General features: G+C 42.9%; 1 pseudogene; it reads right to left on the bottom strand.

Annotated features, from left to right (window-relative positions):
- The window catches only part of LOC123361272, a 123,318-nt pseudogene extending 117,008 nt beyond the window's left edge, over positions 1 to 6,310 (bottom strand).
- Positions 6,311 to 12,510: the final 6,200 nt, after the last annotated feature.

Raw genomic sequence — 12,510 nt, 5'->3', positions numbered from 1 at the left:
TCGGTTTAAATCTGGCTCAGGTCACAAGCAAAATTAGTTCAGTGGTCTCAGATTAGTTCTTAGCAGACATTTGCCCATATCACAAAACCAATACTGTACATAATTTGGCAATAAAACACAATGGGAAAGCTACATTCTGGGGGAACCTAGAGCTTGAATAATGGAGGCTGCAGGGCAGGTGTGGTTTTGGCAGAGCTACTTGGATCTAGTCAATGCTATCAATTTCCCACTTGGATAAGAATTGTGATTCAGCAGATTTATTTACGAAAATGAAAAAAAAAGTTGCTTAAATATTGGATTGTCATTCATATCTTGAGAGAACAAAGCATCACTAGAAGACTTGTTACTACTTATGCCAATTTGAAGCACTGATCTTGTCATGATTTATCCCCGTCATGTACTTACTCCCATCAACTTGCTACAAGAGGACATCTCACATGTGTAAAATTAAGCATGCATATGAGTATTTGTAGGCTCAGGGTCTAGTGAAAAAGACAAACTCAGACTTTTCTAAGTGTGATTGTATTTAGAGGTTAAAACAAATAGCCTAATAATAATTAGAGATGGTCAGATAAGGACAATAGTTATTTGTGAATAACTTATTCAGCTATTGATGGGACAGGAAAAAAACAAAGCAATACCAGTTATGGTGCATGTCCGATATTCTTTTTCTTACATGTTTTAGACTGTGGGCTAAGATGCACCCTGATGTACCAGTGAAATACCAATGGCTTCAGTGGATTTGGCCATATATTTAAGTACATTCAAAGATCCCCATACCTGCAGAAACTTACATCCATACTTAAATTTAAGCACCTGGGTATTCCAATAGGACTTAGTATTTGCAGAATCTGTTTACTGACATGATATAACTTTACATCAGTAACATATCAATATGTAGTGTGTCTCTGTGATTTTTTTTTAAATGTAAATATATCAGTACCTGAACAAGGGTACCAGGTTCATACTTGGATCATAACCTCTCCTGGGCAAGGATCCTACCTTCTCTAATGTCTGCAAGTGCTATGCACCAGCGGCATAGCCACGGGTGGGCCATGGCCCACCCACTTAGCATCCAGGCCCACCCCAAGCCCTGGCTCTGCTCTGAGACCAGTGCTTGCCCCACTTTGCCCTCGTGGCACTCCAGCCAGGGAGCCGGGGTTGGGGTGCGGGGGATTGCCCCACTCTGGTGCCCACCCACAAGCCCCCATTCCCCAACCCTGCTCCCTGGCTGGAGCACCGGGCAGAGCGGATTGGGGCACAGAGGTGCCCATTTTTCCAGGGCCCCCTCAATTTGACTAATGGCTAATCTGCCACTGGGAGAAGGGTAGGCGAGCAAGCAGGCGGCCCGGCGGCTGCAGAGGAAGTCCTCAAAAAAGGTAGGCCTGCCGCCTCAGGGAGCCAGGCCTGGCGTTGGGCGTTGGGCTGGGGATGGGTGTGGGGAGCCATGCATGCTAGAGAGCGGCATCTCCTTCCGGAGCTGCATGTGTGCCCAAGGCCCCCGGGTGGCCCTTGGCCAGAGCGTCCATTGACCCACACAAGGCCAGCTGGAGGGAAGAGGGGGAAGCAGGCTCCCTGATCCCTCCTACCCCACCACCTTCCTGTCATTGTCAACCTACCCGAAGTCAGGGCCCACCCAAATGTCCCATCCTGGCTACACCACTGCTATACACATACCAATGGTGCTATAGGAATAACAATAATGAGCCAAACTGTGCCCTTAGGAGCCATCTATAGGTGGAAACCTGCATGTGCAGATTTCTTCTCACAACATAAAGAAGGAGACCAGTTGCTTCTAAAGCTGTTTTTTCTGCCTCCCCCATAACCTACAAAGCTTGCTTCCTGGGACCTGGGGATCTACAAGCTAGGAAGGGTCGGGCAGCCGGGCTACCAGACCACTGACTTCAGTGAGACCTGTTCTATTAATTTAGATGCAATATATGGGCCTAAACAGTCAAAGGTATTAACATGACCATGTCACTGTCCAACATTAAACAGTTTGACAGAGACTTCAGCCTTCTTAGTGCCATGGCAAACATACCATTAAAAATCATTTTAACCTTTCATTGAAGACATAGAAAAGGAGGGAAAACTGTTAAAGCACTTGAAATGTAAAGTATTAAATAAAGCTTTTATTTTAACCATATCACTTGTTACCTTTACCTGTAGAGGGTTTTTATAGAGAAAAACCTCTTGTGTGATAGTCGTTTATATGGTAAGATGGTAATAACTGTCCTTTTTGGGGAAAAGATAAGACTAATGAAATGGGTTGTTGCTGCTATTGTTAAAGTCCAATTCATTTACTAAAAGACAACACAAGGCAAACACATGCAAAAAATGTCAGAAGAGAACAGCAAAGATAGAAAATGCAGCTTCTGTCTCTTGTGCTGATTTCCTCTTGCAGTCTCACTGCTGGAAAAAACAACAACACAGGCATAGCACGCTGTTTTACCAGCAACTCTGAGACCTGGCAAACTTGCGTCAGTGTTGAGCTGTTTAGGGCTTGCTTTCAGCTGCTTTTCTGGTCACAGATGATGCAAAATATGCAGTCTTGGCTAGCTAAATGGGACTCTAATTTAAACAGAAAGAAAAAGGAGAGAGAGAAGGTGGGGAGGAGAAAGATCACTCAAGGGTGTGTGTGACAAAGTCTCACATCCCAGATATGTTCAAGATTTAGCCAGAGCCAGTGGAGATGATGATGTCATCTGGGTCCCTTTCTTTGACCCGGCCCGGACTCATCAGGACATTTCTCTGGATAAGGACAGTGAAGGTCCAGCAGTGTCACGGTGGATCCCAGGAGACAGTGGGGATGACAGCCATTATATTGAAGCTCACTAGCTCCTTCCTCTTCTTTCATCTTTCAGTCAGCCAGCATTTGTGTCTGCTTGTTGTTCCCACCAGTCTTTTTTAAGGAAACCGAAATGGAGTGGTGGGTGGAATAACCTATCCCCTCATTATTTTGTCCACCAAATAGGCCTCATTTCCATCACAACATTTTTGGTACATTGATTTCCAGTACCACAAATCTCTTGTTTTCCAGGCATCATCTTAACAGAGTCATTAAGTTATATCAGTAGACTTTTTTGTTTAGACTAATTCAGTCTGTCTCCCTTGTACACGTTTTCCCATCAACATCCCATTGTTATAGGTTTGTGACATTTTATGATTTTTTTCCTGTTTCCCACAGTTAAGATCACAACTAGGGTGGGCCTACTAGGCCTCAGTTATCATTACAGACCTAACAGTTGCTGAAAGCACTTTTCCTAAATAGAGATTGTTTCCTGAACTGAGGCGAACAATCCTAGTGCTCATATTGAAGGCTATGGCAAAATTACCATTGACTAAAATGAGAACAAGATCAGGCCCTTGGTATGACAAAGGGTTGGTTGGTTTTTGGTTTTGGTTTTGGTTTTATTTGATATTTTGATTTATTAAATTTTAGACAGAAAGAAACACAGACACGAGAAGTAAGCCGAAACACTGAATAATTAAGAAATCAATAAACAATTCAGCAACTCTTAGGTGTTGAAATGACCTTCCAGAAATAGAAGCCAAAACTGTGTATCAAATGTAAAATCTTTAGATAGCTAATGTACCACATAAATTTGAGTAGGCTGGTGTGATAGAGTCCTTGGTGAGGTTAGGTAGCCCAGTGGTTAGCACACCTAGTACCACCTCCTTGTGGGCAGGTCTTGCAGTCTAGATACTCTTCCATTTATGTTGAGGTGAGCAGTGGTAGGGGAGCCCAGGCCCATCCACTTCACCAGGCTCCAACCCAGGACCTTCAGAGGGTTAACAGGTTTCAGAACCCAAAGCAGTGGTAACTTTGCTATATCTGTCCAGGCGATGTCAGGAATAAATCAATGGTGCTCAGCTCATATGTCTGATAAATAATTGATACAAGCAAGAGTGCTTTCACTTAAAACTACTTTTTTATTAGATCTTAAACACACACACACAGTCACAGTAAGTTTAGAGCAGGGGTCAGCAACCTTTGTCACACAGCTCGCCAGGGTAAACCCCCTGGTGGGCCAGGCCAGTTTGTTTACCTGCTGCGTCAGCAGGTTTGGCCGATCGCGGCTCCCACTACTGCAGTTCGCTGTCCCAGGCCAACGGGGGTGTCAGAAAGCGGCGCGGGCGAGGGATTTGCTGGCCGCAGCTTCCCGCCACTCCCATTGGCCTGGGACAGCGAACCGCAGCCAGTGGGAGCTGCAATCAGCTGAATCTGCTGGTGCGGCAGGTAAACAAACTTGTCCGGCCCACCAGGGGGTTTACCCTGGTGAGCCACAGTTTGCTGACCCCTGGTTTAGAGCATTTTAAAACATTTATATTTACCTAAAGTTAAGAAATGGTTTTGAGGTATCAGGAGCCCCTCCTTCCATTTGACTTCTTATGATACCAGATCCTTGCCAAAAGAAAACTTCCTTGGACTGCTCCAAAGCAAATTTTTTCGCCTAATTTTTTTATAGCTAACTTTAAACAAAGCACACAACCTATTGTGTCTCCTAATGGGTCACCATAGTAACCCTAATTTTAGAAAATCTACTCATTATGTTTTATTATTAAAACATTTTTAAATTATAACAACAATAAAACCTTACATGTTAAATGTGCTCAAGACCAAGGTCGGCCATCCAAACATTCCTTCTATTCTTACAATACACTCACTTCTTATTCCATCTTCCCATTCTACTAGCAGAGCTACAAACATGCAGCTGAACATTCTTGCCTCTTAGTGCCTAAGATTATCCCTATTTACATCATGTTTGGGTTTCAGCTGGCAGTAATTAAGCACACAAAATAACTGACTGCAGTACTGTCAAATTCTGAGGTACACACAGAAATATCAAATTCAGGGGCTACAGCTCCCAAAAGTGCCCTCTGAGTTACCCTCCCTGGGTCACTTCCTACCATCTGCTACTCTCCTCCAGCTTCCAGTTCAAATAAGGTGAAAAGCAAAAGAAAAAACAATCAAACCATCAGCCCCAAATGGGCTCAGCATACAGTCTTAGTTCTTCAGGGAAGAAGCCTTCACTGGCACCTTTACGGGGATCCTTCAGGGTAGATCTATCTACCTCCCCCTTTCTGATCTGAGTTGCCCCCTTTTTCAATCCTTCCTCCAGTTGGAGCAAGCTCTGCAGGGCTGGAAGGGCCAGTTCTATCCTTTAACCCCTTCTGGCTCAGTGTGGAGATTGTATACCCCATTACAGCTAGTAACTTTTGATTTAAACTATCTCAACTGTGTTGAGAGTGTAACTCAAGAGATCATAAAGTCAGGCAATCATACAGCAGCTGAAGAACAAAAGAAGCATACAAAGCAAAGGAATACACATGACAGGCACTTATATGGGTGCGTAGGGAGCACTGCATGACTCCTCCCTCCTTGAATAGCCTCTGCAAGCTCCTGTCACTGTTGTAGTTCCTGAGCTTGGGCTGGCACTGGGACAGCATCTCAAAGGGGGCAGGGCGTGATAGGAAAGCGCTGGGGCCATAGTTTTGTACTATCCCACAGAGTTAACCAGCCTGAATGGGTAAGCAGGCTGAACCAACCTAAAGCAATTCTGCTGCACAGGAGACAGGCCTGAGTTTTTGAAGGGAGGGGCAGAGGGTTTGCAATCCCTGTCCATTTCAGACCACCATTCCATAGGTGCTGCATGTGAAGCAGTGTGCTGGAGGCAGATAGGCACACAGCATTAGTAAGCTGGGGGAGGCCAAAAATCTCTTCCAGTGAATGTATCCGCTCTTCTCATCCCAGCTTCCTGCCCCAGAGACATTAGGTCTCCACAACCTAATGGAGCATAGAGCATTCCATAGAGCATTCCATAGAGCAGCTCCACAACCTCACACACTTTATCTCATATAGTGTTCCCAGAATACAGCCCAGCTATTCCCGCTATTGAGAATTTGGCCATATGGGCCTGATACTGTAAGTGCCTGAGTGCCCGGGAGCATAAACTCTCAGTGCCTCACAGGAGACATCCAGCACCCTGCATGATAGGTAGTAGAATAAAAATGAAATGGCCCCTGATTTCTTTGTATACAGAAAGAGTGCCATTCATTCTGTGTATCAGTTCTTCAAACAAGGCAGAGTCTCATAAACAAAAATAATCTTTCTGTGATGGCAGCAATAGATGTCTCCAAGATAAAGGGTAGCACTGAGAATCTGTGTTCACCTTTTAGCTGCCCCCTTCATGCTGGTTGTGTTGATGAAGTCTACAAAGCAGCCTGAATTGAAAGTCAGCTTGATAATTTGTATTTTGCTTTCTTACCTATCATTATAGTTCACATTATCTTCTAAAACATTTTCCATTGCTTCTGAAACAAGCGAAGACAGCAATCTCTCTCCTTGGGAACTGATAGAGCTGTCAGTATACCAATCTACCCACAAAATGCTGTACCCATTCAGGAGTTTTGAGGAAAAACTAAATGGATTTGATCAATGTTAAGTTTATTTTCATGTCAGTTCAAATCATTAAGAACTCAAGCAATAAATGAGTTAATGAAAAATATCACTACAAGTGATGTTGTATGAAATTAATCATGAGAATTATCATCAGGATTTTTGAGGACATTAAATTCATTCTCAACTTTAGAAATTCTGTAGATTATCCATTTTTCCCCTAACTCAATCAAAGATTGTCTATAATATCTCCTGACCCACAATGAAATAAGTGACTCTATGACAGATCTACACTGCTGTAAATGAGAACAGTATTAGCCCAAAAAGCTTGATCTTAGACTATATTGTGTACCACTAGCTATGAAGAACAACTCAACAGTGATCCCACTGATTACATTTTATTATATATGGAAAGTTCTGCTTCAAATCCAAAGGCACAAATATGGCCTCCTGGTAGTGCTGATCACTCACAATTTGCACTGAATACTACTTAAGATCAGGCCAAATATTAGTATAGGCCATAAGTCAAGGAACCAAAAAAAATCAATATTGGTTGAAAGTGCTCTATTCATGATAGAGAGCTCAAAACCATGCAGGACAGAGCCCATATAAAGCTAGAATTAACCTACTAGGGCAGGGATCACTGGTCTTTTGTAACCAAATATCTAGAAAATCTTACACTTATCCCTACCAAAAGAAAAAAAAGAACAGAACTGCATCAACATACCAAAATACATTTATATATGAATGATATTAGTTGAGTCATGCATCAGATACAATAATTGGAGATACATGCCTGTGAAAAGAGATCAACGGTTATTTCCAACTACTTTTCAAGGAACAAAAAAATATTCACAGTAGTGCAGATGGATTAGATGTACACTAAGGCAGCCAGTTCATAAACAATCTGCTTTGCTGGCAGTATAAATAAGTGTACAACAATTTTAAAAAAAGCTAGGCTGCAGTGGAAGATGAGCTTCTAATTTACCAGCTTTTGGAAAGAACAATGTAAAACAGCAGAGTGCCACTGACTGTTTGCTCTCTGAAATTTCCACCCTCATCCCAGCCTTAAATTTCCATCCTCTGTGCACATAATGAGTATGACTGTAGCAATTGCATTTGACAGCAAATTTTCTCTGTCATTGGAAAATGTGAAAGGGGTTATATTCTCCAGTCTGACCCTAGAAATCTTTGATTTGGGGCTTTTGACCTAGACTTTTTGATATCAAGGAGTGATGCATTAGGTATGCTGATGACTAAAAATAATGATGTAGGTTACTACTGCCATTAAGTAAGATACTGGTGTTAAATAGGGCTGTGATGACATTCTCCCTGCTGATGTGCACCAACCCCTTGAAACAAATATCCATAGATGTTGTTGGAGCATTCACAATTGACTACAGTTCTCCCCTTGAGTGCCAAGGCACATGTTTCTACTGAAGTAACATTAGTATGCCTCTGTGAATAGACTGCAGTTCACAAAATTCCAGAGAGGTGATTGAACCAAGGGAAGTTCAGGCTCTGGTCTAGGTTTTGTCATTATAACAAAGGGTAGCAAAAATCCCAAACTGCCCCCTCTCCTGCCGATCCCTTCTTCCACCTGTGTTCCCAAGTACTGACGTTTCTTGACACACTCCTTTCCCAAATGGCCAACCCTCCATCTTTCTCGCCTTCTTTTTGACTAATCTCAAAAAAAAGCAACCAGGCTCAGCCCTGTTCTATCTGTTTCAAGGTCAGACATCTGGAGCTCAGTTCTTCACTGGCCGCCTCTCCCTGGCTGGTTTGAATAGCATGCTGATCCTGAATTTCCAATGTTCAGTTTCATTATGGCAGACTGGACTGTGGCAGTCCTCAGATTTCTGTTTGAATGATTCATCCAGCACTACCATTCCTTTCACTTTAATGTTTTAAACACAAAAAGTATGATCTGGGAAACATCCAGGCATTGAGTGTATTAACTGACAGGGCTAAATGGTTAGCCCTATCACATGTCAAGAAAAAGATGATGATAATGAGGACAATTAATTACCCAAACTACATTTTAATTTTCTTTAATATGTTCTATTACTGAAGATTGCATCAACCCACAGTATTCAAGAACAGGCTTTAAGAAATCTCTAACATCTAATGGTTGATTTGTTTAACATTTTTTAATAACATTAACAGGGTTGACTCCCACCTCCGATCTGCCCAGGATGCCTGCCTCTCTCGCCCACTTACATTTTGAAACAAGAATGTTCACCCTTTCTCCTATGCTGCCCCCATAAACAGCTGCAAAGCTCATCAATAGCCTCCTTAAAAACCATCCTCAAAACTCTCCTTTGCTGTGAGGCATAAAAAACAGGCCACTGGCAACCTGAGACCACAGTTTATCATGTTGACCAATATCGCCTCACTGTGTCCTTGTACTCCCTTGTACCGATATTGTCTCACTGTGTCCTTGTGATCGGTCTGTCTGTATCCATCTGCTGTCTCTTGTCTTATATTTAGAAGGTAAGTTCTTTGGGCCAAGGTCTGTCTTTTTGCTCTGTTTGTGCAGCATTTAGCACAATGAGATCCTGGTCCTGGGACTCTTGGTCCTGCGATAATACAAATAAAAATATACTTTTTGATAGCACCATTATCCTTAAGGATCCCAAAGTGGACAGATATGGTGGCACAGGCAGGCAGCCAGACAACCTGCGCACAGTACACTACACAACAGTGGAGGAAAATGTTTCTCAGAGCCACCAAGATAAATCCCTGCTGCTGTGAAAAATGTAATGGAATCTCTCTTTAGTATTCAGCAGATAGGACCTTAGTTTTCAGATAGGCCTCATATGGCACACTACATAACTGGGCACTTATTATCTAACTTGGAAGGATGAATGACTGAGCTGACTACGCTTGGCACTCAAACCTGTGGTCTCAAGGAGTCCAGGTATTCCAGATCCAGAGCCTACTCCAGCAAGATACTCAACATCTCTTTAGAAAATCACTGGATGACTGAAACTTGCAGCAGAAACAGGAACAACAAATAATAGTATTTTCATTTGACTCATTATTCATGCTAAACTTGATGAATTTGGGGGGATTCACAAACATTTTCAGAAAGGAACTAAAGGCCAAATAAACTCAAAATCAGTGAAAAATATGATTCCCCAAATAACAGTGAAACAAACTTACCATGGCTCTACATGAATTACATTTTATACTATTCAAGAAGCTCTAATTAAAATCAACCATACAACTTGTTTTTGGCAAGCAATAAAAGGTTTAACAAAATATTATGCCACATTTATACAAAGCACATTCGTAGAAACCCTAGTGAGAATAGGGAGGGCATGGTTGAATAGGGGTGAAGTTTACTGATCCATTTCATGAGACTGAAGAATACAGAAGAGGCAAAAAGTAAATGTACCCAATTTCCATTATCCCACACTCATTTAACAAACCTAGCACTTCACATTCACATCATCTGCTGCTGCACTGAAAGCGGCTCAGAAATGCAGCTGTGGGGAGGCGTGTTTTGATCAATTCTGCTGCTTTCCCTTTCAAAGTGAATGAGATAATGCAACTGTGGAACAGCACCTTTTAATCACATCAGCAGGATCCCATTGAAAAGTATTACAATGCAGCTGTAAGTCAGCATTTCCCTAAAACAGGTACTCCTCTGTCCTCTTCTTCCTCCTTTGTAAAGGTGAAAAAAGTTCACATCCTTATATCACAACCAAGGCTCCATAAAACCGTGCTCAGTATTATCTCCAGTCGTTTATCACTTTTGCTCGCAGTGAAGAGTAGATTTGGGTGGCCAACAAAAATGTATGTAACTAGCAGAGGCCAAATTAGATTAGGAAGAGATGAAGTTTAAATTCACTTGCTTTCAAAGTGAATATTATCCTTACAACTGGAGTTACACAAAGGAAACATGGGAAAAGGTACAAAATTACATTATATGTGCAGGGCAGACGTCAAAAGAAAATATTTGCCAAAAGAAGTCAAAATATACAGGTAAGGTGCTGTTCAGGGTTCAATCCCCATTCTGTTAATAGTTAGCAAATACAATAGTTGTAGCTCTATTTTCTCCTTTTGTGGAACAGATTAGTTAGCCATAGCTGGTGTAGTTGTAGACAATGTAATGATCACTGTAGTGTACAGGTTCTGGTACTCTGCCTAGGGAGGAGAAAGTAGAAAGTACAGAGACCATAGAAAGAGTCAAGAGATGATTTTTAGGCTGAACAAAATGATGTCTGCTACTAGCAAGTATGAGGGCTGCTAGAACATCAAAGACTTCAAGAAGAATGACAGCCCCTAATAATGTGGCTTTCCTATGTATACTTCTACAACCCATTAGTCATAGTGTGATACCAGTTCCCTTCCAGAACCAGTTCATTGGGGATGTGACTCTGTTATAGTCTCAACCACAGAGTCTTGCTATAACGTTCTGTGTTTTTTCCACCTAAAAGGTCACTGGATCAAATCCTGGATGATCCCCTATTTACATGATGGCCATAATCTTAGTCAACACCAGGCAATGAATCAGAATTGATAGCATGTGTTTCTACAGCAGAGGTCGGCAACCTCTGGCACACAGCTCGCCAGGGTAAGCACCCTGGTGGGCCAGGCAAGTTTGTTTACCTGCCGCGTCGGCAGGTTTGGCCGACCGCAGCTCCCACTGGCCACGGTTCGCAGTCCCAGGGGGTGGCGGGAAGTGGCGCGGGTGAAGGATGTGCTGGCCGTGGCTTCCTGCAGTCCCCATTGGCCTAGGACAGCGAACCGTGGCCAGTGGGAGCTGCGGTCGGCCGAACCTGCTGATGCGGCAGGTAAACAAATTGGCCCGGCCCACCAGGGTGCTTACTCTGGCGAGCCGCGTGCCAGAGGTTGCCCACCCCTGTTCTACAGCTTAAGCTAGAGAGGCGCGGTCTGTAGTTGAGGGCTGAAGCAGACATCACATCTGCCATGGAGCAAGCACAAAGGAGGCTGCTTGACATACACGTCATGCCTTACTAAGGAGAAACTAACTCAGAAAATAAGGGTTTTTTCCCTTCTAGTTAACTGTTTGCCATAGTCTTATTTTGGGGCATCACTGAAATTCTCATCCATTTGTGGCTGTGCCTTGGAGTAATCTATCAGAAAGAGTATGGAGGGCTAAGACTGGATTTGTGAAAGGGTTTGATGCAGGGGTCAGCAACCTCTGGCACGCGGCTTGCCAGGGTAAGCACCCTGGTGGGCTGGGCCAGTTTGTTTACCTGCCGCGTCGGCAGGTTCAGCCAATCACAGCTCCCACTGGCCATGTTTCACCACTCCAGGCCAATGGGGGCGGTGGCAAGCGGCGGCCAGTAAGCCACTTCCAGCAGCTCCCATTGGCTTGGAGCAGCAAACCGTGGACAGTGGGAGCCGCGATCGGCCAAACCTGCAGATGGGGCAGGTAAACAAACTGGCTCGGCCCGCCAGGGGCTTTCCCTAAACAAGTGGCGTCCCAACTTTGGGAAACACTGCATTAGATCATACTGCCTCTAAGGATCAGGGTCTTAGGGCATAATCCAAAGCACATTGAAATCCATGAAAAGATTCTCATGGATTTCAATGGGCTCTGGATCAGGTTCTTCGTGAGTTTCATTTCGTACACATCACATTTCACAGAAGAGTACGTTTCACTTTTGTAATTAGAAAAATCCTTTACTGTGCTTGTGGAACACTGCATAGTTGGTATCAGAGATTAGAACTGGGGCCTAACAATGTACACCATTGTTTCCATTTGTCTTTTTCCTTTAGGTTCATTTTTTAAAAAATCCTCACTTTACATTTTGTCTGTTCAAATTCAGTTATGTCACAATTCTTTGGCCTACTTCACATGTATTGTTGTTGTTTGGTCATGTTGTTTCATTTCAGCTGCTAGTTTCTTTTTGGCTTCATTCACATCATTTTCATATCATTTTGTCTTTTAGCCCAGTAGTTCCATCTTGACTTCATTCACATAATTCCACTAAGGCATCACTTTTACCTTTCAGAGTGAATATATCCAGTAAACACACACACACTTTTAATAACATAATTTATGTAGTCCCTTGGTTTTACACTTTAAATTTGGCAAAACAGAATTCTCAAACACATATTTAATAGTCGCTTCA

This window comes from Mauremys mutica, chromosome 1, assembly GCF_020497125.1.
Source record: "Mauremys mutica isolate MM-2020 ecotype Southern chromosome 1, ASM2049712v1, whole genome shotgun sequence".
Taxonomy (NCBI): domain Eukaryota; kingdom Metazoa; phylum Chordata; order Testudines; family Geoemydidae; genus Mauremys; species Mauremys mutica.
This window is presented reverse-complemented; position numbering and strand designations above follow the sequence as displayed.